This window comes from Giraffa tippelskirchi, chromosome 9 (assembly GCF_054371585.1).
Source record: "Giraffa tippelskirchi isolate mGirTip1 chromosome 9, T2T-mGirTip1v1.2.pri, whole genome shotgun sequence".
Taxonomy (NCBI): Eukaryota; Metazoa; Chordata; class Mammalia; order Artiodactyla; family Giraffidae; genus Giraffa; species Giraffa tippelskirchi.
Window position 1 is genome coordinate 133,055,337 of NC_137283.1, and position 21,948 is coordinate 133,077,284.

Genomic DNA, 21,948 nt, shown 5'->3' on the forward strand with positions numbered 1-21,948 from the left:
TGAGGCAGGGTCAGTCTTTCAGTGTGTAAAATGGTTAGATGACTATTTTAAATGTGCCACTACTTGTCTTAGGGTATCACGTTTGATGATCTTGATCACTTGTGCCCATTCTTCATTTCCTAGGAAGCCACTAGGAAACATAATTAAGAAATACCTCTCAGGAGCTCTACAGAAACATGTGGTTTCAAGATACTTTGTTATGAAATGAAGAGGTTACAACTAAAAGGAAGGCCCCTTGGAATCACAGCCCTTTAATGGGATGCCTGCACAAATGTGTGAGAACACCTAAGCAAGTTGAGCAGGTGGCTGTGGAATAAAGAGTATAGAGACAGGTGGGGCAAAAATAAAACTTACAGATGGTTTACAGGGGTGACTCATTTCTCTACCCCTTCCAACTTCCAACCCCTTTAGTGTTTAGTTTTGTTTTTAACATTTTGATTGCGAAATTTTTACTAAAAGTGTCAAATCTCCCAATTCTTCTAGTCAAGACAGGAAGAGTGTACCGAAGAAATCCATTTCTATAGCAGTCTCTCCTCATTGCCAAATCTGATATTCAAGAATTTTTTTAATGCTAAAGTTTTGCATGAAATTCTCTTCTCTTTCTCTTACATTTCCCACATCCAGAAACAAATTTTTTTTGAAAATGAAATCAGCAGACTGCACATTGAAAGACACAAATTCACTGCACTAGAATGCCATACTTGCCTTCCAGTCATCAGCTTAAATATATTCAGGAGACACACAAGTACACCCTACACCCAGCTCTGGGGGATTGTATGCTCTGTACATGGCAGGGTCGTGGGTGGACTATCTGGTAATCCCGAGTTTTACATAAAACTTTATTTACTGAATTGACCTGCATATATACAATCACCAGTTCGGTCTCTGCCAAATAGGAGGTACCTAGCATAACATTTAGCAGCTTCCCAGGTGTCAGAGTGGTAAAGAATCCACCTGCCAATGCAGGCGACACGGAGACCGAGGATCGATCCCTGGATCAGAAAGATCCTCTGGAGGAGGAAATGGCAACCCAAGTCAGTATTCTTGCCTAGGAAATTCCACCGAGCCTGGTGGGCTACAGTCCATGGAGGTCACAAAGAGTTGGACGACTGAGCGCGCGCGTGCACACACACACACACACACATACACACACGTCAGATAACCTTCTTCTCTGTGAATAGGGGACAGTCTCCACTTACTGGATGTTTGAGGCTAAGGAGGATTAACCCATACTCCTCCTTGGCTGTGACGTTTTGAATCCAAGCACTGCTCACCGAAGCTCTCAAAGATCCGGTTCGCCCTCGTCAGCCCTGCCCATGACCCTCACATCGGGCCACTCTCGCTGAGCTCTTTTCTGTGCTAGATCAGGTGGGCGCTCCAGGGCCGTGTTGATAGCAGACACAGGGTCTGGTTCCGCTCGCGCAGCGCCCGCGCAGCCCGCCAGGGGGACCCCGACCAGCCCAGGCAGCGTCTGATAAGAGAGAGTCCGAGGGGCGTGGAGCGAGGGTCCTGCCGCGTCGGCTCCAGGAAAACCCGGAATCAGCCGGGGCTTCCCCACTGGTCCAGGGGCTGGTGGGACCCCGGCTCCGAATCCTGGGGTTCCAGTGAGAGGCGCGCCCGGGTGGTGGGTGTGTCCTTTTACACCCTCTGGGCTTCCAGCCGGGAGAAGAGCCCCCAGAAAGCGGGTATTTTGTTCCCAACGATAGGTTTTGTCTGCGGTGATGCCTGCACTGCAAGTACAACTTTGAGGCCAGGGTACGCCTCCTGGGGGCTGGGAGTCCGGGGGAGGGAGATTGGATTTTGTCTGCATCCTCAAGGAGGAGGCTGGCGGCGAGAGTGGGGGCGGCAGGGCCGGGGGAGTTCCTACCGATGGTGGGCAGCGGGAGACTCGCGCGCACCCGGGTCGCGGTCGCGTGGCCACGCTCCTGGAAGCCCGCCCGGCACCCTACGCGCCGCCCCCAGACGCCTCTTTCTGCGACTGGAGCGTGAGGTTCGGTGGGGATCTCTTCAGTGGGAATCTGAGCACTGCTGAAAACTTTTCTCCTTTCAGCCCCCGTGAGTCTTTTGTCTTGTGCGGCTGCGAGTCCCTGTCCGCTGCCCGGCGCACCGCGCCGGCTGACCACCGAGGGCAGGAGCGCTCGGACTCCGTGCGCCCTATGGCTGCGGCCGGCGGCCCGGCGACCCGCGGCGGGCACAGCCAGCGGCGCGCCCCCAGCCCCGAGGCCGCCGCCCCCACCCACCTCGGCCCTCCGGCAGCCCTCGCCGCCCGCCCCCTCGCCTGACTCATCCGCCCGCGGTGGCCGCGCCGCGTCCGCTGCCCGAGCCCCGCCGGGATGGGGAGGGAGACAGCGGCTGCCCAAGGCTGCGGAGGTTTCTGCTGACGCCCCCAACCCCGCTGCCTCCTGCGCTCTACTCCGGAGGCGCCCGACGTCCCACCCGCTCCGGGAGTGAGAGCCGTGAGAGGCGACTGGACCCCCGAGGCCCCACGCTCCGGACAGGTGAGGGGGGAATGAAAGGATGCTGCCAGGGATAAGAAGGTGGGTGGGCAATCGGTGCAGTTGAAACGGGGCGCTGCTTCACCACCCTTTTCCTCCCCGCCCCACCTCGGCCCCCAGAGTTAGGATAAACACTGTCTCCTGAAGTTTGGGGAATAAACCAAACCTGCCATCAGTTCTGGAATCCCCAGTCCCCGGAGCGCAAGAGGAGCGGTGTAGGGCAGCCTCCCAGGACCCCGGAGCCTTGGAGCGCCTGGCTGGGTTTCTCCAAGCTACACCCTCCTTTGTCTCCGTTCCAGAGTCGGCATTCTCTTCAAGATGTCCACAGTGTTAATTTATAGTAGTCCTTGGCAAGAGCCAAGTGTGGTCAGGGTTTCCTAAAGCAAGATCTGTATGTGGTAGGATCTTCACAGACAAAATGGAGAGGCGAAGCAATTATTTGCCAAATTCAGCGCTATTCTTCTCCCTATATAATCTGTCCTTAAGAGAAAGGGCTGACGGTTTGCAAGATTTGCTCCATTAATCATTCTTTTGCTCTGATTAATTGCTCAAGCCAGCATTTCACATTTTGTAGGTACAGGCTCTCTGTGGGTATTTACTGCCACTAGTTTTCCACTGAGAAGTATGTGTCTGTGTGTGTGAATGGTATATATAATCAAAACAATTCATTATTCAGTACCAGGCATAAGCAATGCCAGAAAGTCAGATGCTTCCCATATATGTAATTAACTCACTGAAGTCAGATCAAGTACACCTTAGCCTGGTATTGGACTATGTATGTTGGACCGAAGTGTTTATTACCCCCTTTTTTTTTTTTCTAAAGACCTTCAGAAGTACTTGTGGACAGCAGAAAGCTTTTCAAGAATCGACAACTGTTCTGATTTGTCAGTAAGAATATTAAACTCTTTAGGTTTTGCTGTCAAACCGAGTTCTAAGTTACACTTTTTGTAGTTCTTTATGAAGAACTACAAATTATGAACAAATATTAACAGCTCTATGAAAGCTATTAACTTTGCTGGCTTGTCATGTCTTGCTTAACAGAAACTCATAAAATGACCTTCAGTTTGTTATTTGGCCACCAATACCAGAATATATCACCATTTTGTGAAAAGTAGGCTGAACTTCAAAACTTCTCAAACCTTACTTTATTTTTCCACTAGTTTTTCCCTATACAGAAGCATCCACTTTAGTTTCATGCTTCTCAGACAGCTTAAGTGAAGGAGTTGTTCTTAACAGAAAATAATGTTTCTCTTAAGTAAATTAATGTTTGAGGTTTTTTTTTTTTTACTCTTAAAATATATCTTCTGAAGTGTTAGGAATGATTTTTCTCTAATGAAGTCTTACTATAGAGCTCATTATTGTGAGATGATTTAACTATAATTTGTAACCTTGGTTATAATTAGCTTTGTATCCTAGGCTGGGGAAGCTTTCAGTGAAAGAGAGTTGTGTGGGGAGCATCTGTATGTGGTTTGCAGGCAGCTGGCACAGAGAGATTTAACCTGTTGCTTCTGAGTCAGGTTCAGGGAAATACATGTAATATCCAAAGGCTTTCTGGAAGGGATTCTTCAGGAAAGGTCACTGTGAAGTGTGATGGCTGCTCTTTTTATTCCAATTTAGAGGAATTACTAGTGAAGCTTTAGAACATTCCAAGAGTTAGATTGCTATACTTGAACTTTTGTAGCTTCAGCATTTTGACAAGAGCTCATTGGACAAAGATAACTACTAGCATTTAGGGGGAGAGGATTCAAACCGTTTATTTAAATTCTCTTATTCTCATGATAAATCTCAGCATAAAGGAACAAAAATTTAAGAAAATAGAGAAGAAGAACAGATGTCACTTTTTTATGTTTCTTCAACAAAATCAGTAGATGATAAAATTAAGTCTTCATGGCAATACCTATTACTTATCATATAGAATGCAGAGTCTAAAAGAGGAGGCAGTTTTAAAATAAATTTCATTTAGTGTTAACGTGCGCTAAATGAGAGACAGTATGAGGAGTTCAGTCAAGCAAAGCACATTTGGGAAAAGAACTTGTGTAGAGATGGAAAAAATGTGTGCAGTAAGATGGACCCTTCATTTTATTAAGGGATATATGATTTGCAGTTTTGTCAAGGGTGTTTATTTCAGGATTTAAGATATGCTTTGTCTGCTAAGATCTGATATGTGTCCAACCATTCAGGAAACATGTGTGAACCCTTGTCGTGGTGCCAGGTTTGCTGATTGGTAGCAAACTAGCCTCTTCTCTGGGAGTTTGCAGGCTGGCAGGGAGGGGACTGGGAAATGTGTCAGATCACTGAGCACCTGCAGTAGTCCTTGAGCATCAGGGGTCTGGTCCACACTGGATTTCCAAGGGCATTGGATGGGGAGCTGGAAAACCCAAGTTGTTATCCTGGCTGAGACACTGGTTATGTGGCCTTGGATACCTTTCTAGGCTTTTCAGAGTCTCTCTGCTCTCGTTGGCAGACCAAGGACTTTGGACTGTGATGTTTTCATCCTCTTTGTAGAATGCTGCATGATGAAGAGAAATTGGGATGTGGCAGGGGTGGTGTGGTGAGCAGAGTTTGGGTTTGGGGAAGACAGGCTGGAGACTGAATTGGACACTGGGAAAGAGTAATAACCATGATAGTAGGAGGTCAAGGAGACCAGACATCTGGCCCATCACTGATTCTATGAGTTCAAAATACATAACAAAATAATGAGTTAGCAACGTTCACTTAGTCCTTGATGGTTTTCAATGAATTTTCACAAATAATGGCAGTTGATTTTCATTAGAGTTTCAAGAGGTTATTCAAGTAGAAAGGTGATGAAACCAGGACTAATTTCGCAGAGCATATTTGTGCCAGTATGCTCCATTGCTTTTTTGCAGGATCTGTAGAGACAAGAGACGCTAGAACACACTTGGGAAACCTTGTGTAAATAGGAGACAGAGATAAGGGTAGCATCAGATTTTAGTGGAGTTTCAAATGTCTGAGGAAAAGTTTAGGTTATATTCTGGAAGATGTGTGCTTGCCAAGTTGCTTCAGTTGTGCCTGACTCTGCGATCCCCTGAACTGTAGCCCGCCAGGCTCCTCTGGCCAAGGGATTCTCCAGGCAAGAATACTGGAGTGGGTAGCTCTGGGGGATTTGCCCCGCCCAGGGATCGAATCCATATCTCCTGCATCTCCTGCATTGCAAGCAGATTCTTTACTGTTGAACCACTGGGGAAGCCCATACTGCAAGCTAAGAATCTCCAACTCTGGTATTAAGACCTGAAACATCTGAAATTCTGATTGTTAATCTTTAGTTTGATTCCTCCTGTTCCGGGCTTCCTCCTCATCTCATTCCCGTCCCCATCCCCAGCAGGAATTTTGGTGATTTGAATCTTATAGTCATGGATAAGACTCTTCCAAAAACTTTGAGTGCAATTGGAAAAAGAAAATTCTCATGTGAAGATGGGCTTTCTTGGGCCATTTGTACTATTGATCAATGGAATATGTTCCAGTAGCAAGTTATTCTTTGGAAATTTTGTCACCGGAGGTGAAATTACACAAAATTCATGGGAGTGTGAATGAAGTGTGAAGATGTGGACATGTAAGTTCCTTTCTACAGTGTCCTTGTCACTCTGCTCCAGACATTAAGTACAGTAACGGGGGTCAAGTCCCCTCCCCTTTACCCTGTGTTCCTGCAGAAGGGAGTTATCAGGATTCATCTGGTTATCCACATGAGGAACCTACATTTAACTGTGTTAAGCAAACAAACAAACAAACAAACAAAAAACAAAAAAACAAAGTGTATTTACTCGCTCATATGACTGGAAAATCCAAAGGTGGACTTTACTTTAGTCATGGCTGGAACACAGAGCCTCTTTCACTGTCTCTCTCTCCCCATTTCTCAGTTTCTCTTCTTTCTGAATCAGCCTCATTCTGAGGTCCCTTTCCATGTGTTCCACATGCTGAGAAAGGTGAACATTGGTAGTTCCAAACCTGCATTCCTGGACTTTTGATTCATAAGAAAAGAAGTCTTGTCTCTTCTAGTTCCCATTTATGGAAGTCTCCTGAAAGGTCTCTGATTGGCTGTGCTTGGTGGTCATTGACTCAGTCTCCATGTCTGGCCAAGAGTGCTGCTGCAATAGTCTTGGACTGGATGGAGTGCCCAACCCTGTTTGTATGTGGTGCTGGTGCTGGGGTGGGGCAAAGGACTAGGAGGGGCACCACGACTGACAGTTCTGTCAAGATCATATAGATCCCCCAAACTTGTGAGGTTGCCAGTCAAAAACAACATGTCTATTACTGGGGAGAATTGCTCCCTCCTTTTTGGGGACAGCCGCCTGCACAATGATGTGAAGTTTGTGTGTAGAAGCAACTCAGATGCCCAAGGCCATGCAAATTCCAGAAGTGGGACCTTCCTCCTAGCCAAGGCAAAGTCAAGGGATGAAATAATTCCCTCCATGTCTAGACTTTGGTAATAGGATCCAGAGGATTACAGAGTGAGAAACCCACCATTTATCCACGTCCATGTGCTTTTAGGAAACACCCTTGTGCCCTGTTTTCAGCCTAGGGATTTTACTTTCAGAAGCCTTGGTCATCCTGGAATCATGAGATTGGACACCCCCTACTTTGAGCATTACAGATCTAGTGACACAGTGACAGTCTGAACAAGGAAGTAAAGTGATGAACATAGAACTATTGTTTAAACAGGTTTGTTGAGACTGTGGGAACTGAGCAGAGAGGAGCCTGTGGGCAGAGATTAGGGTTATCACTTAGGAAGCCTAAGATGATTGGTCCCAAGCTAAACTATTGGCTTGTGTGAGCAACTTTATGAAGGTCTGATGAGGACTAAGGAGGCTTTGTGTTGACAGAAGCATTGGAAGGATAAAACAAATCAGGAGGGACAAGACCAGAAGGTAGGCTGGGTCAGTAGGTGAAGTGGCTGTGTGTTGTACGTTTGTTCATAGCAAATGGGCTGTATCGAGAGGCGTCCTGTAGCCACCATACATCCTAGGGGCAAAAACTTTATATGTGTAGCACTGACATTTATCAAAGACCTACCTAGTATGCCAGGTCCCATGTTACATGCTTTACATCCATTACTCATAAAAGCCCTCTAAGGTGAGAAAACAGAAAGTAAGGGAGGTAAATGACTTGCTCAGGGTTATATGGTCATTAAGTGGGTTCAAACCCTGGCAATCTGAAACAAAAGCCTGTGCTTAAACTATGCAACACTATCTCTCAAAGTCAAGATAAGAATCCAGTACATTAGGCCAATTTGAAGGATGGGTGCCGAACTGGACCATCCAGGGGGCAACCAGACTGCCAGGAATACAGGTTAGACAGAGGAGATGGAATGGAGGCTATTGGGGTGAAGAGGTAGAGCATCGGGGTTCAGTAGCAAACTTAGTGCCTCAGTAAGAAAGGCTCAGGCAGCTATTCATGGCTTGGGGTTCGGGTGCAGTGAGGAACGTGGGTAGGAACAGCTCAGGAAGTTGAACAGGTGGGCAGATCAATAGAACAACTAGAGCTTGATTGTTGATTTGAGGCCAGGAACTCTGCCATCTGCCTCGCTTTAAATATCCTTCGTGATGTAAGTCAACACAAATATGGCATGGGCAGCTCCTTAGAGGGAGACGGAGTTCTATTAGTTGTCAGGCACTATACATAATCTCACCAAATCTTCATTAGAGTCCTGGGAGGAGATGTATTGTGGGTTTTTTTTTTTTTTTTTTGGTTGTTGAGCCAGGAAATGAAGGCTTAGAGAGGTTAAATTACTTGCCTGAGCTCCTGGAGCCTGACTGGAAGTTGAAGGAGCTGTCATGGAAACCGAAATCTATCTGTATCTCAACCTCATCCTGAGTCTTCAGGGAGCCATCCTGGTTCTGGCAGGGCAAGGTCAATTTCAAGTCTGGGCCATAGACTTGGGGAAGTCAGCAGAGGCATATGATTGGAAAGGGAGATTGTGAGTTGAACATTTAGACATTTGAATGGGAGCTGAGAGCAGGTCATCTGAACAGAGTTGTCCAGCAGGACTGTATCTGGTTTTGGCAGAAAACTCAATAACCCAGTAGATTTTCCCCCTCAGTGCAGGACCTCTATCATTACGCAAGATAGATACGTCAGCAAGTCAGATGTTTGGAGGGCTTAATTTTAGTCACTGATTTCAGTTGAAGAGAAGAGACCTCTGCCAGCTGCCATGGCCTGAATTTACCTTTATACATGCAGGTATTTTTCCCAGAAATATGATAAATAAGAAATAGATACATAGAGAGAGGAAGAGCATTAGCACATACTCAATGTCGCAAGAATGTAGAATACACTCCAGCTATAAATGTCCATACTTGAAGATGCTCTAAATGGTGAAATATTTAGAGTTATTTACTGATGAAATATGAGTGATATATCATTTCCCAACAAATGCAAGGTCAAATTGGTCTCTGTAAATTTATGACAGAATGTAGGTGTTTGCTATGTGCAGTGAACTGTGTATGCATATGGTAAGAAGAAGGGGAATGACAAGGTACATGAGAAGAAATATTTGAGACATATTTTTGAGACTCCATAGCTCATTTGGAGAGGTAAGACAATCATGTTTAAAATGTTAAAGCAGCAGAATAGAATAGTATGATTTTAGAGTTGACAGGATTTTTCAGACGGTGATCAAGATCACAGTGCTAGCCAGTACTATGAAATACAAACTTATTAGGAGCAGTTGAACATAAATGTTATGGAAACTAAAAAGAATGGAACTGGAAGACAGATCAGGAGAGGTTTCCTAGAGGAGGCAAGTTCTGATGAGTATGTATGGGCAGAGAGAAGACAGAAGGGGTTTCCAGGTAGCATGCTGCTGCTGCTGTTTAGTCACTAAGTCATATCTGACTCTTTTGCGACCCCCACGGACTGTGGCCCACCAGGTTCCTCTGTCTGTGGGATTCCCCAGATAAGAATACTGGAGTGGGTTGTCATTTCCTTCTCCAGAGGATCTTTCTGACCCAGGGTTTGAATGCAAGTCTCCTGTTTGGCAGGTGGATTCTTTACCATTGAACCACCTGGGAAGCCCAAGGTAGCATGACCAGGAACTTATCAATATCCTGCAGCCAGAGACCACCGGAAAATGACTTGTAGTTGGACAGGTTGTGTTTGCTACTTGTTACAGTGAGGGAAAATGTACACTACAGGAAAACATGGAGTGTTGCAGTAAATGTTAGAAATGAGTGATTATAGGATTTGGTCTTGTAAGTGATTTGGAAGAGGGTTTAAAGAAATAGGACTTTGCTCTGCACTGAAGCAGAAATAATTTTATGAGTTTGTATCTTAATAAGTCTTATCTAGAAGGAGCAAGACTAGAGAGGCTACTATAATTGGCAAAGACGAAGCAAACTCTCATTAGCCAGATTAGGAGACTATTGGTCATTTAGGGGATTGGATAATGATTGTGTTTTTGTGTTCAGATAGGATTACACAGTGGTCTTATTTTTGTCCTGATCCATCATGGTCACAGAGTGGCCTTATCTGGTGTTGATGCTCTGTGAAATCATTTCCATCCAACAAGAGAGCCCCAGGGCCAGCTCCCAGATGTCTGGGCTACTTTTGTGCTCTTTCATAAACTGGAAATTACATTCTACAGTGTATCTGATTTTATGCACTGACCAAGATTCCCATTTACAATACGAGCCTGTTAGTGAATGCTTCTTTTGGGGATTATTGAGGTGATTTTCTTCCTTACAATTCTGTAAAGTTGTATTTAATATTAACAGCGTTTATTAAGTTCTCACTGTTTACTGGGTACCCTGTAAGATTCCAGGGATGACAAAATAACAAGGATCTCAAGAATCTCATAATCTAATGAGAAAACCACATGTGAATCAGTGATTATGATGCATTGAAGTAAAGCTGGTAGAGATATGAGAATAGGTAAAGAATAACAGGGGCTTTGGAGATGAAAGTGATGCTGAGAAGAAGCAGGCTTTTCTGCAAACAGTGAGCTAATCACAGAGGTGCTGAATAGGTTGGCTACTGCTGAGGCATGTTTGCAGTTTTGGGAATCAGCATCTTTGGGCTGAAATGCAGTATGAATTCAAAGATTCTCCATCCTCTCTCTAAGCTGATCTTGGCATAGAAGAGGCACGCATTTTTGGCTCACTTGGCAAACCAAGTATCAGATCATCTCAGTGCAAGAATGAGAACATGCAAGCATTTGTGATACAGTTGGGTTACTTAGCATTTCTGAAGGATGTTATTATTTCTAATCATAAAAGTATACATGCTTCCAATGAAAACTTTGGAAAATACATTATGTATTTAAAAAACTCAGGGAGAAAGTTTGCCTATAATCCCATGACCCAAAAGTACCCATAATATTTTGGCATTTTTCTTCCTCTATTTTTAATGAAGTTTTTCCATAGTTAAATGTGCTCTATTTGCTTAACCTTATGCCCTAAATATTTTCCAGCTTCTCGGAAAGCTTTATTAATGTTGTATAATATTTGATTGCGTGATTTACCATAATTTATTAACTATTCCCTTAAAATTGGACCTTTAGGCTGTTTCCAAATATCTGGTGTTATAACTGGCATTTTGATGAAATCTTTGTTCATATTTCAGATTACTTCTTTAAGGAAGATCCATGGAAGGGTAATTCCAGGGTCAAAGAGTAAGAATACTTTAAGATCTTTAGTACTTATGCCAAACCGATTTTCAGAGTAGATGAACTTGTGATTGCCAGTGCACAGAAATCCCCTCTCACCTATTTGCATGAGGGATTATTTATTTTTTTTCTTAAGTGATTAGCAGTTATGCCAATTGCTGATTTTGTTCCTTTGTTACCAAGACCTCTCTTTTAAAATGGTGATTGGTTAGATGTTGCGATGAATCACTCCATTTAAAAAAAATTATTCACAGAGTGGTCCTGAATATCCAGATAGGGGCCCATGACAAAAAGAACATTAGTTTGTGAATGATTTCTTAAAGCCAGTGACAGTCAGGCCCATCTTGTAAGGGCACTCTTCAGACCTTTGTGTGGAGCACCTCCTAGTGAAGATGATGCTGGACAAAGGCCCCACTTTTCGGGCCAAAATCCTCTGCCAACTCTGTCTCTGAAGCTTGGTGGTTGGGTGCTTGGACTCCTGGACTTCTGGAACATTTGGGGTCATTGTGCTTGTGGTCCCTACATTGTTGGAAGGGGCTGTCACCCAGGGAGTGTGGGGCTGTGTCTGTTTTGTTCATGCTGTTCTCTGGGCAGGCGACCCACGAGCAGGTTGTGCTGGTGGGTACAATGTGAGGTCGGCTGTGCCCTGATGTAGGATGTGGACACCTGAGAGATACCCCCTCCCCAAAGCCCTCTGCCCTCTTAGTCACTGATCCCCCCCAAACAAGTCAAGCAAAGATCCTGAATTTTGAACCTTCTGGGTTTACTCCCTTTCCCAAAGCCTAGCCAACCATATCAAAGTGTCTTGTTTTCAGAGTGATAAACCTTGCCTTATTCCACAAGAAGGAGGGACTTGGAGCTTACTCAAACCTCCATGGGGTGTTTGTTGCCCAAAACATTGCTTCAGACTACAAGGGAACTATTGAACTTAACGCTGCAGTCAATTTGAGGTGGTTTTTAAGTTCCAATTTCAGTTTTTTCCACAACTGCTATTTTGCTGCAGAAATAATTTACAACTACAATAAAAATACTTCTGGTTTTCTTCTAAAAGTTGGAGAAGGAAATTATTATAGTGTTACGATTCCATTTTCTTTTGTGGCTCTCAGTCAATAATTTTGAGCAAAATTGTTTTCATTCATTTGTTCACCAAATCATTATTTAGTGAGATTCATTTAGTAGTTGCTGTTGAATCATATTTATGACCCATTTTGTCAAATGTGAGGTGCATCTTATACATGGTAATGTAGAAATACAGGGAGGAAATCATGACCTAAACATTTATTGGTTGCTTTCTGATGAGACATATAAAAGTTCACATATCTTGCATAAAGTGGTATCCAAAGTACCTAAGCTCTGTAGGAAGTTCATTAATTAATAATTGATTCAATAAATGTTACATGCTGGTAACTGGGGATATGGTAGGCATCAAAACAAAGGTTGTGGTGGAGTGTACATCTAAATGGGAAAGACAGGTCTGCTTCAGAGAGTAGAAAGTGCTTGTGAGGAAAGTAAGAAATCTAATGAAGAAAGCACCTGGGTTTTTGTAGATTGAAGGGTAGGAAAGACCTCTCTGTGTTTGAGACATTTGAACTAAGACCAGTCTTGCATACTGGGGAAGGGTGTGTGCTTGCATGCTAAGTCGCTTCAGTCATGTCCAGTTGTGTCCAACTTTTTATGACCTTATGGACTGTAGCCCACCAGGCTCGTCTGTCCATGGGATTCTCCAGGCAAGAATACTGGACTGGGTTGCCATGCCCTTCTCCAGGAGATCTTCCCAACTCAGGGATTGAAACCACGTCTCCTGCAGCTCCTGCATTTCAGGCGGATGCTTTACTACTGAGCTCCCGAGGAAGCCCATTGGGGAAGGGAAGTAGGCTTTATTCTCAGGGCACTGGGAAACCATTAGGAAGTTTTTCTTTTGGCGCATGATATCTGAGGTCATTTATTAAAAATAGGGTTGAGGGAGTTTCCTGGCTAAGTGGTTAAGACTTTGCCTTTCAATGCAGGGGACGCATATTTGACCCCTCATTGGGGGACTAAGGTACCACACACCACAGGGTGCAGCCAAAAATTAAAAACATAATCACAGGGGTTGAGATTAAGAACGTTAAGCAGTACCTCACAGTGACGATGGTATTGGAAGCGGGATCAAAAGTGGCATTCGGACTTAGAAACTTCTTGGGTTGTTCTGTTCAAGGTGTGCCCTATATCATTAAGTGGCTGAAAACAGTCCATAAATAGTATGCATATGTGTGTGTGCGTGCTAAGTCACTTCAGTAGTGTCTGACTGTGACCCTATGGACTATAGCCCTCCAGGCTCCTCAGTCCATGGGATTCTCCAGGCAAGAATACTGGAGTAGATTGCCGTGCCCTCCTCCAGGGGATCTGAATCCACCAGGGATTGAACCCAGGTCTCTTATGTCCCCTCATTGGCAGGCTGGTTCTTTATCACTAGTTCCACCTCCATAAACACTATATCCACCTTTAACAGTATATCACCCTCCATAAACAGTATATCCACCTTCAAAAAGTTTTTAATATAAATACAAATACTTATTTATCCATAGAATATAAACAGCTTAATGAGTCTACCACGAAGTTCTTATGTAAAGCTTTTTTTTAAAAAAAACTGTTTCTAGCACAGTGGGGCTTCCCTGGTAGCTCAGCTGGTAAAGAAGCCACCTGCAATGCAGGAGACCCTGGTTCTATTCCTGGGTAGGGAAGATCCCCTGGAGAAGGGATAGGTTACCCACTGCAGTATTCTAGGGCTTCTCTCGTGGCTCAGATGGTAAAGAATCCGCCTGCAATGAGGGAGACCTAGGTTCAGTCCCTGGGTTGGGAAGATCCCCTGGAGGATGGCATGGCAACCCACTCCCATATTCTTGCCTGGAGAATCCACATGGACAGAGGAGCCTGGCGAGCTACAGTCCATGGGTCACAAAGAGTCGGACACGACTGAGCAACTAAGCATAGCACAGCATAGTGACTTGTGTATGGTATGCATTCAGTAAATGTTTGCTGAATCAGTTATATTGAATCTTCTATACTGTCAGTAAAATAGGATATAAAATCACATTGAAGCCACAGTATTTTTATGAAAAGACCAAATAATATCTTTGGAAAAAAATTAGATAAAATGTCAACTGTACTATGAATATTAATGATTTTTAATTAGAGTCAAAATTAACAGTTGAAATATTGAAAATAAATATCTAATACACAGCTATAATTATCTTCTTTAAATACTTCTCACCACACACTATAGGTGGAAATGTCTGCAAAGTCCACACATTAGATAAAGGTTTTGCTAGTATCAGTTGGTTTTTTCACACTCTATTTAGCACATGTGAAAATTCCTTATTTATTTTATGAATCTCCCAATTGTTGAACCAACCTCTGTTCAGAACTCTTCTGCCAACACCCACAGAATGGAATATAGATGGTGATAGCATATAATCAGTGATGTTTGTTAATGAATGTTTAACTCAGTGTCTTCCAGGAGATTGAGTTCAAAATATACTCTGTGAGTCATCAGACATTTATGGAGAGCGTGCCAAGTGCTGTCCATTGTGGTCAGTTCTGGGACTTAACAGGCTTCTTACAAGGAACTCACAGTCTTGAGGGCAGTCTGGTCAGTACTTAGAGCAAAGAGGAGAGTTTTGAAAGATGATCTTTGGGTGGTGTTCCTGAGTCTAAGCTTGGGGAAAGGAGAGAGTATGAGTGAAGCTGTGCATTATTTCACAGAAGCCTTCAATGTGGAATTTGGTTAAGTGTTTTTTTTAAAGACAGATTACGAAAAGAAGACAAAGATGAAAAAGGCAGCATGTGCCTTCCATCTTTAGGTAATAAGGCCACCTGTGTCCTGATTCTCATTTCTATTGATATTACCCTGGGGATTCCCTGGCTGTCAGTGACTCAGAGTTCATTTGGCACTGACTGGCAATATCCTCCTTGCTTCAACACCAGGCCCCATGAAACCCGCCCCCTTGGCTCACGAGTCTTGGGATCTAACTCATGGCCTCCACTTCTGCTGATCCTCACATACTCCTGCAGCTTTATTTTGTTTTATTTTATTGACTGCACTGTGCAGCACGTGGCATCTTAGTTCCCTGACCAGGGATTGAACCACATCCCTGCATTGGAAATACAGAGTCTAACACACTGGACCACGAGGAGAAGTCCCCACATATTCCTGCAGCTTTAGATTGGCAGATTCTTGATTCTGCTGCCTTCTTGGTTGCTAGCAAAGCATCACTTATTCATTGCTTTATTCATTCATTCACTCATTCATTCTTTCAATAACTATTTTTCTGAGCATCTACTCATTTAAACACTGGCTATATAACGGAAAACAAAGCCAAGTTCCTCTCCTTATGATCCCTATGTTCTAGTTGGAGGAGACAGCCAATGTGTGTATAGTTGTAATGACAAATATTAAGAAGAATGAAGCCCAGCTCAGGAACTGAGAGCACTGGGATGGGGGTAGGGGGGCGGGTAGTATAACCTAGACACAGAAAGCCTCGGGAATCAGGTCTGAAATTTGAGCAAAGACCTGATTGAAAGGGAGGGAAGGAGTCATTAGAATGTCTGGGTGGGAGGAGAGCTCCAGGCTGAGAGCAGGAAGTGCAAAGGCCAGAGGAGGCAGCAGGAGAGGTGGGAGTAGGTTTGGAATGTTTGAATAGCAAAGAGACTGGTGTGTTAAAACAAAGCAAGGGCTTATAGAGGGCCTTGGGACCTTGAGGGAACTTTGGACTTTACTCTGAGAAGCATAGGAAGCACTTGCCAGGATCCTAACCTACAGTCGAGGCTTTGCTAGGCCCAATCCTCATAGAATTAACTAGTCTCAGAAAGGAATATGCAGTGAGTGGAGGCCTATTCATTTCTGGTAGGCCCTGCCTGATGGGCCTGAACTCCAACTCAAGATTCTTGAAAGTGATGTGATCAAATGAGAGGGACATTGACAAAGACTTTGAAGCAAGGATAACCCAGAGAATTTCAAAGGGGATGTTTTACTTTGGGTGTGAGCAAAATTTTGTTGTGGATAGAAAACAGTATGCATTCACAGATTCAGAGCCCTGAGGAGACTTTTTCATACAGTAAGAAATCTGAAGACTGGAGAACCTGTCCACTTTTGCTAAAGTTCACTTACTAAGTATTAGATGCAGATACAAGATTACAATCCAGGCCTTTCTCCTCTTGATCTTGACTCTGGAGGAATGGGGTGACGCACATGGGTTAAGGAAGAGAAACAATATGAAATTTGGCCTGAGATTAGCTACCTAATGAGAACCAGAACTGTCAGGGTTAGAGACTTGGAGCATGCCCAGAAAGTCTCCTTAAACCTCAGCATTCGTTTGGTCAACAGATGCCTGTGGAGCAACTGCTGTGTTCTCGGTACGACTGTATGTGATGCTGAGGGAACAGGGAGCTGTGTTCACAGGGTGAACAGGAAGCTTGTACTGTAGTAATGGAGGCAAAGAAAAATAATAAATCATAAGTAGTAAGTGTGGTTTGTAACATGAAGATGCACAGGCTGCTAGAAGAGAGGGTCATGAGTCAGAGAGGAAATGAAGGCTCTCCTGAGAAATGTCTTGTTAAGATAGGACCAGAGACCAGAGGAGCTTGTCTGGAGAGAAAAATCCAGGCAGGAAGGTTGAGAAAGGAAGGAGTTGGGTTGTTTTTGAGGAACAGGGAGTGAGTTGTGTTATTGGATCAAAGTGAGCCTAGGAGAGAGGGTGGAAGGAAAAGATGTAAGCTGGGCCAGCGCCATCCTGTAGTGTCCTGAGGGAAATGGAAATCCAAAGAGCCAGCTTTGAGAAAAAGAGGAATGACAAATGATTCGCGTTTGGATATCATTCTAGGAGTTTCCTGGTGAGTGGCTGGAGGAAGCAAGAATGCATAAAGGAGATAACAGGGCCTTGGATTGGGTGGTGGCAGAGATGAGAGAAGTGGAGAGAGAAAAGGGAGGTTTTGAAGGCAGAACCAGTGGAGCTTGGTAACTGACAGCACATGGGAAATTGTGGCCCAGGATGCTCCAAGATTTTAGCAGGGATGGTGGTAACATTCACATAGGTGAGGAAGACTTTTCCCAAGTTCCGTTCATGAGTTCCGTTTTGGACACATAACATTTGAGTTATAGGTGAGATATCTCAGAGGAAAGAGCAAGTAGGCGTTTGGACAGATGGGTGTGGAACTTAGATGATAAATTTAGAAAGGGCTGAGCCCTTTCTGAACATTTGGGTTCAGTCTCTTTCTCCAATTTAACCTACCAATGCAACCATAATGTAGCCTGTAAGCTTTTGGGTGAGATGTGATTAGAAGTTACTGAAAATCTTTTTTTTTTTTTTTTTGTATTCCATGGGCATAGTTGTTGATACTAAATTAGAATAGAATAAATGCTCAAATCATACCTTCACAATAAAATGATAATAGAATAGCATATCTGAAGGTCAGTTTCATCTTTATCATGTTCATTACTCATCTGTTTCTGCTATCAATTCCATGGCTGCCTTCCAGTTTAGCAGGTCTTTGAACTTTGTAAAGTATTTGCACATATACTTTTAACAAATTGAAATATAATTGATGTGTAATACATTGGTTTGGGGTATACAATACAGTGATTTAATATATGTATGTATTGTGAGATGCTTACCCCAATAAGTCTTACTAAATTAACATCTATCACAACACATAGTTACAACTTTTTTTTCTTGTGATGAGAATTTTTAAGAACTACTTTCAGCAACTTTCAAATATGCAATACAATGTTATTAACTATAAGTCTCCATGCTGTACATTACATTCCCTAGGACATTTATTTTATAACTTTATTTTAAACCATTACTACATCATATTTAATATATTATCTGTGTGATAGGCAATTTTAAAACCACAAATAGAAGTTTAAGCTATTTTCTTTTCCAGGACAATATAAGGAAAATATATCATGTAAAAGGAAGTTGCTTGGATACCTAGCAAAAGACTCAGAGGATTACCCTGGCTCTTATTATTAAAATGCATTTTAGCTCATTAAAACTGAAGAGAAAAGACACCTGTTAATTGAGGTTGCCTTTCGGCTCTCCCCTTGGGAACTTAGCCCATCCTGTATGTGACAGTGGACCCTGAGGGAGCATCATATCTTTGTTCCTTTATTTTCCTACAGGGAAAGATGCAGTTGAAAGTCACTAGTCACATGAAGCTAATGTACAAAAATTGAAAACCATCTTGTGTGTGCGTTTTCAGATTAGAAGGGATTAACTACATTTACATTTTCTCTAATCTTCTAATGTAGTCTTTTCATTTTTTAAATATGTTTCATCATATTAAAAGACTGTTTAAGATTCAGAAATAACCTTATTTATAAGAGGAGGTTATAAAAGCACTTAAGAGTGCTTATTATGTCCATTGTTATTTTAGTCGCTAAGTCGTGTCCAACTCTTTTGCGACCCCATGTACTGTAGCCCACTAGGCTCTTCTGTCTGTGGGATTTCCCAGGCATGAATACTACAGTGGGTTGCCAGTTCCTTCTCCAGGGGATCCTTTTGACCTAGAGGGATTGAACTCATGTCTCTTGCATTGGCCGGCGGATTCTTTACTACTGAGCCACCAGGGAAGTCCATATTATGTCCATAGTACTTTCTTAAGCTATGATTGAAAAATATATAATAAAAAACCTCTCCTGGACTTTGAGTGTTTTGAGAGTTTGCTCAGGATCCCCTGGATCAGTGAGAATCCTCCAGACCTCCTCGGGCACCTTTCTCTTCTTACCTGAATGCTTAGAAAGTGAGCCTACTGATGGTTTTATGTGTCTTGGCATAAGTGTCTGTCAGTTATATGAGACCTTCACAGCAGTGTGTCCTAAGTAGTACTAAGTACTTGCTGGCTATATTTGATGATCCATCTTCTTGCTTGCTCTTAACAACAAAAAAAAAGAATTTCCCCCCAAATCCATGCCTTTGGGTGAACCACTGCTGAAGATAATCTTTGAGGAGGGAAGTGGGTTTGCGTTCAGCTTCAGAGAGGAATTCTGTAAGTGTTTGTGGAAGTTGGCTCCCCTTGGATAACTATGTCTGGTGCAAAAGTTGAGTGAAAAATAACTCTCAGCCCATGGGATACTGTGCTGGGGACTCCAGTAGCTTTCCTGCAAGTGCAGTGCTGTTAGAATGTCAGCCACTTTTTTCTGTATGACTGCAGTAAATTGAGTGACAGTCCCTAAGCTGTCTTGTGCTATGTTAGACACACATTACAGCATATTATTCCTCAAAGTGGGAGACAGACTTTTTTTTTCTGTTGAGGTACACATTTAAAAAGCAGTTTGTGGAAAGAGAGTGCCATTTTAAAATTTAAGTGTAAGTGCCAGAAAGGTTTATTTGGTTCTTATCTTTTATTTCCGGGCTTCCCAGGTGGTGCTAGTGGTAAAGAACCTGCCTCCCAATGCAGGAGACATAAGAAACTAGGGTTTGATCCCTGCGGGGAGAAGATCCCCTGGAGGAGGGCATGGCAACCCACACCAGTATTCTTGCCTGGAGAATCCCATGGACCGAGGAGCCTGGTGGGCTATGGTCCATAGGTTCGCAAAGAGTCCGATACGACTGAAGCAACTTAGCACACACATATGCATCCTTTGCCAACAAAGGTCCGTCTAGTGAAAGCTATGGTTTTTCCAGTAGTCATGTATGAATGTGAGAGTTGGACTATAAAGAAAGCTGAGCGCTGAAGAATTGGTGCTTTTGAACTGTGGTGTTGGAGAAGACTTTTGAGAGCCCCTTGGAAAGCAAGGAGATCCAACCAGTCCATCCTAAAGGAGATCAGTCCTGAATATTCATTGAAAGGACTTATGCTGAAGCTGAAACTCCAATACTTTGGCCACCTGATACGAAGAACTGATTCGTTCGAAAAGACCATGATGCTGGGAAAGATTGAAGTCAGGAGAAGGGGATGGCAGAGGATGAGATGGTTAGATGGCATCACTGACTCAATGTACATGAGTTTGAGTAAGCTCTGCGAGTTGGTGATGAACAGGGAAGCCTGGCGTGCTGCAGTCCCTGGGGTCGCAAAGAGTCGGACACGACTGAGGGACTGAACTGAACTGAACATATCCTTTATTTTTATAGCTTAGCCAATGAGATTTGAGGAATTGCTAATTAAAGGTTAACCTTTGATAGTCTGGTTCCCATATCTGAGTGTGATGCCCTCTCTGATCTGAACTCTCTCTTCCATTTATTCCAGAATCCCTACCACTTGGCTATTTAGCTGAGGTGGTTCCCCTTCAAGTTTGGTTCAGTTCAAAGATATTTTTAAATATACCTTTGATTATCTGGGCTGTTGATTTAAATGAGATTCTTTTTTGAAAAAGAGTCCTATTGCCAGGGATAATTTGATAGTCACTGGAGAATTTGAACTTTACCCCCAAGAGCCGTGTGATTTTGTTCAGGTTACTTAACCTTGCTGAGCCTCAGTTCACTCTGCTTAGCATGCATGGGACAGTGTAACCTCCTTAGAAAGGTAGTTGGGTCATAAATGGTGGTATTGGTAAAGGGTCTGGCACAGGGTGAAGCATGAGGTGGAAACAGTATGAGGCAGCAAGTCTGGGCATTCTAGCATTCCAGAATGAGGCCAGAGGGGGAGTGCTGTCTCATCAGCTCATGCTCAGTTGTATCCGACCCTTTGTGACCCTGTGGACTGTATCCCACCAGGCTCCTGTGTCCATGGGCTTCTCCAGGCAAGAATACTAGAGTGGTTTACCATTTCCTACTCCAGGGGATCTTCCCGACCCAGGGATCAAACCCATGTCCCTTGCACCTCCTGCATTGGCAGGCAGATTCTTTACCACTGGGCCCCCTGGGAAGCCCGTAAGAGGGGGAGTATTCCATGACAGTAGATAATCCAGTCCTTTACTTGTCCTTTTTCTCCACTGGCTCCCACCACCATGCCCCGCTTTTGCACATATGCTCTGTGTGAAACAACTGTTTTCTCTGTCTGCTACTTAAGCTGAAATTCTTTCTTGGAGTCAGGGAAGTGCTTTTCATTCTAGACCCACTTTGAGGTGCAGTCAAGCACCTCTTCTGTAGAGTCTTCCCCTGCCTTTCCAGGGAGGGTAGGTGTACTTTCCAGCACCTTTCAGATGCTTTGCTCATGCCAGCAGTTAAAACTGATACACAAAGAGTGACTTCTCTACTGTCTCTGTTGCAGACGTAAGAGCATAAGTAGTAAAAGTGGACATAATGTCTCCCTCAGGACAACAAAAATAGTTGAATGGAGAGTGAAAGGGGAATTATTTTCTTCCACTGGTGGTATCATCACCAGCAATGTTACTGGAAAAAAAAAAGGAACCATTTCAGCTCTAAGGATGCTGGCTTGAGCACTTGCATTTTGGAGACCAGTGGACAGGGGTCTCAAGAAGGGCTGCAGCCCTGAAATAAGTCAGGGTATGCAGTGAAGAGATACAAACGAACTACTGTGTATAACATTGAATAGCCACCAGGATATACTGTATAGCACAAGGAATTATAGCCATTATCTTGTAATAAATTATAATGGAGTATAATCTATAAAAATACTATTTTACTGTGCTGTACACCTGAAATTCTGAAACTAAACATTGTAAATCAACTATTGTGTTTAGTTGCTAAATCGTGTCTGACTCTTTGTGACCCAGTGGACTACAGCACGCCAAGCTTCCCTGTCTTTCACTATCTCCTAGAATTTGCTCAAGTTCATGTCCGTTGAATTGATGATGCTATCCAACCATCTCGTCCTCTGCCACCCTCTGCTTCTTTTGCCTTCAATCTTTCTCAGCATCAGGGTCTTTTCCAATGAGTTGGCTCTTCTCATTAG

The 21,948-nt window shown here is 43.5% G+C and overlaps 1 protein-coding gene across 2 annotated transcripts in view; it reads left to right on the forward strand.

Moving 5' to 3' along the window:
* The first annotated feature begins 1,457 nt into the window (after positions 1–1,457).
* Positions 1,458–21,948, forward strand: part of TMEM200A (transmembrane protein 200A) — an 80,174-nt gene continuing 59,683 nt past the window's right edge. Inside the window, exons 1-2 of one of the 2 annotated variants that reach the window (XM_081530862.1) lie at positions 1,458–1,755; positions 2,051–2,498. The gene's annotated coding sequence lies outside the window, so the exon portion shown is untranslated. Of the gene's footprint in view, positions 1,756–2,009; positions 2,499–21,948 lie in introns of those variants that run through there. The other variant, XM_081530861.1, reaches the window with a different exon arrangement.